Raw genomic sequence first — 4,079 nt, forward strand, 5'->3', positions numbered from 1 at the left:
CGGGCAGGTCAGGAGAGGTCTGCTGCGCCATGTGGATCACCTGCCAGGCGAAGATAGAACTCATGCTAGAGTGGCTTTACTTCTTAGTGCTGTGCTTTAACCCACTGTGCCACCAGGGAGGGCCATAAAAGGAATATTTTAAGAGAAGAGTCTTTTATATAAAAGAGGAGTTATTTCCAATGCAGTTCATGATCTGTTTTTGTCTTTTGTCATGAACAACTGGTAACTCCATCATGGCCTGAAGCTCATCCTAAGAGGTGGAGGGAAATCACAGAGGACACAAAAGACCTGCGTCAGATAGGCCCATGTGAATTTCCTAGGCTCCTTTCTGTCCTGTGACTGGAGTGGGGGGAGGAGTGATAGGTCGGGAATGGGGGAGTTGAGGGGGGCTACCAGTATTGAATGTTTGCAGTCTAACTCACTAGTTCTGTTAAGTCTGGCTGGAGTCTGGAGCCAGCATGGCAATGTTTGTGGAACCAAAGTGAGATTAAGTTATGTTTTAGACGTGACCTTTGTTCACCCTTTCTGAAGTCATCCTTTCCCCTCTATGTCTCACTCCCCAACAACTTACCACCTAGATGCTTTTGTTCTGCCTGAGTACCTCCAGTCAACAAAAACTCAACAAGGTGCTGCACACCCATCATCATCTCTAGACCCCCCATTCCCCCCAACTCCCCCACCCCCCAGCCCCCCACTGGAGGTTGCCTTCTCTTCAAATGGACCTGTCTTTGTTATTCTAATTAGATTATCTCTGCCTTAGGGACTGAAAGGAAAGTCCCCAGCAGCTCTGACTGGAAAGGCAGGTCACATAATCCCTGTTATCAAGAGGCTTGTCATTTAGCATGTAGATCAACTAATTCTTTCTATACCAGGGGAGCAATTGTGCATCTCAATATTGATTTTTTTAGAGATACAATCGCCTACATTCCTGAGTCAGACTTACTTACTGAAGCTAAAAGCTTCCACTTACTATATTGTGAAGCCACCCCACCCCCCATCACACACTCCATACCCATTTAATGTTACAAAGCTGGACAAATCTGAAGGGCTTTATGTTTTGCCACTTGGTCCTGTTTCAGAATGAAGCATCCCAGTTAAAAAGAAGCAAGATAATAAAAATAATTCCAAACTATTTTAAGACTCTGTGTGTGTGTGTGTGTGTGTTGGAAGCACTTGGTGGTGCTGCATATTCTGCCATTCCCCACCATTCACTTGATCTGAACCCACTTCCTCCACTCCCTAAACTTTGGGGTGTAGAGCCCCTAATTTAATGAAGTCAGCTTCTCAGGTTTCTGTGTTTCATGATGAATTAGGAGACTAAGATTTCAAATTAAACTGAGCACATTTTCTTATCAAATATACTTTCTCTGGCCTGGGAGCCAGAGGAAAAAAATTTGAACCATGCAGTAAAAGAAAACACAATGCTCTTTTCCCAAAGGGTCCAAAATGCCCTTTGGGACAGACGGATGTGTTAATTCTACACAGTGAAGGGACAGAAGGCAAAGGCAAATTGCAGCCAAGTCCCAAATGTACTGTGCATTTCTCAGGAAGTTCCATGCCCCTGTGCTGGAGGATGTCTGCAGCAATATACACTTCCGGTTATCTACTAGAAGGCCAATCGTGATGACTTCACAACACATTGAGTCATCTAAGGAGCAGCGATAGGGTCCACAGTGTCAAAGAGTGCATGTAAGCACATTGTCCCAATCCTTCATCACAAGTGTGTGAGGCATGGTATGTTCATTATTCCCATGTTACAGAGGAAACTACTAAGGCTAAAAAAGAATTGTTATGTAGTTTCAATTTGCCCAAATGAGTAAGTGGCAGCGCCAGATTCTAGTCCAAAGCTGCCAAACTCCTAAATGCGTGGTCCTAATTAGAAATTGCTCCTGTTGCTGTTGTGACCGCTAAACGGTGCATTCATCTGCCCATTATCTGATCTGCCTTAACTCTGAGATGATTGCTCATCTTCTAGGTACTAAATACCTACAGTGAAAAAGGATGCAAAGTGCAAGGTAAAGATAGAAAAAAAAAATAAATACAAAACCATCAAGTAAGGTGATACCAGCTCCCCTTGAGAAAAGAATGAAATTCGGGAGAAATACTGGAGATGGGTCTTTCTTAAAGATTTCACAAGTTATGATATAAATTGTTTTGTTTTGAAAAAGTTCTTGTAAGTGATTAAAAGCCTAAGAGAGTATGAAGAAAGGACTGAGTTAAAGTTTATTCTGTACACAGGCTAATATAATCATGCTGTTTCCCTTTGTATTTATGTAAATATTTTCTCAGATGACTTTAGAAGTATGTTGGCTTTTTACTGATTGCAAAGTGAGACAAAGTCTAAACAGTAGAGCAGCTATGACAGACATCAAGACACCTTTTGTGGGAAAAGATGTGTTTGTTCTGCAAGAGCACCTCCAGCCAACACCACTAACATGGGTCCGAACTCCCAAATCTAGACCCTCCACCTCTCCCCACCAACGGAGGTTATCCTCTCTTTAAATGGAACTGGTCTTTGTTGTTCTGGAATACATTGGTGGCAAAATCAGAATGTATGATTTTTTTGTAGTAACCTGTGTTTTAAAAGTTTAGACTTTTTGACCCTCCCTGGTGGCGCAGCAGGTTAAAGCACAGCACTAAGAAGTTAAAGCCACTTAAGCATGAGTTTGATCCCCGCCCCAGAGGTGACCCACATGGCACAGCAGACCTCTCCTGACTGGCCCACTGCTCCCCTCAGCAGTGTACCTCATTGATCTGCCTGTTCTGTTTCCCACTCTGTCTCTGGTAAATCTTCTAAGGGCATCTGTGCCTCTGGCCTGTATCCCAGTTCTGTATGCATAAATAAATAAATCTTAAAAAAAAAAGTTTAGATTTTAATTTACTCTTTGTTATGTAATAATACTGTAGTATGTGTTTAGACATATTGCTAGATCTATATCTAACACCTTTAATTTCTTTTGGCATCATTTGTTTTAGACTGTAATACTGCAAAAGCTTTGTGTAATACACTCAAGGACCTAGTTTGGGATCTGACACATAGCTTAAGTAATGTTTGTTAATCATGGTAGATATCTTCTCATAGTGCTTAGAAATGTCATCTCTTTAAAAAGACATAAGCTAACACATGCTGGCAAGAGTGTGGAGAAAAGGCACATTTGTACACTATTCATGGGATTGTAGACTGGTGTAGTATAGCCACTCAGAAAAAATAGTATGGAAGAGCCTTGGAAAGTTACAAATAGAATTACTGTATGACCCAGTAATTCCACTTTTGGGAATATATCCAAAGGAAATAAAAACATTTCAAAGACATCAAAAATAAATCTGCACTTCCACATTCATAGCAGCATTCTTTACAATAACTAAGACATGGAAACAACCTAAGTGTCACTTGAATGAATGTGTGAATGAATGAAGACGTTGACACACATAAAAAAAACTTGAAGAAATCCTGCCATTTGTGAAAACATGGATGGACAAAAAGGGGAATGTATTATGTGAAAGAAGTCAGACAGAAAAAGATAAATATTGTATTATCTCACATACACGTTGAATGTAAAGTATAAGAGAGAAACATCTCTTAGAAGAGAAGACTTATGCATGAATACATTAACTAATGCCCATAAAATGTTCCTTGACACACATGCTGTACTCATGTGCTATGGGTATATACTGAGAACATTGCGCTTTCTTCTGGAATAGTCCAGACTTGAAGTATTCTGTTCTTGTATTCCCATCAACCACCAAAATGGCTTTAATATCTGAGAACCATTTAGCAGCTTGCCTCTTATACACAAAATCAATTACTTGGTCAAAATTCTATCTACCAGTTTTCTTGTTTCGAAATAGCTACCTTAGCAACAAGTAAACAATGTTCTAGGGTGCAATTAGACACCATGACGGGTGTGAAGATGACACAACCCACCATTTTTCAGTTTCTAAAGGTTTTGATGTTCTTATTAAGGAAAGAAAGCTGCATGGTATTTATTCTACAAGCATTATTATCAAAGATGTTAAATGTTCTGAGAACACTGATCATTTATTGATTTATCATTTATCTTACATAAAAGTTTCATGAG

Source organism: Condylura cristata, unplaced genomic scaffold, assembly GCF_000260355.1.
Source record: "Condylura cristata isolate star-nosed mole 26May11 unplaced genomic scaffold, ConCri1.0 scaffold00005, whole genome shotgun sequence".
NCBI lineage: Eukaryota > Metazoa > Chordata > Mammalia > Eulipotyphla > Talpidae > Condylura > Condylura cristata.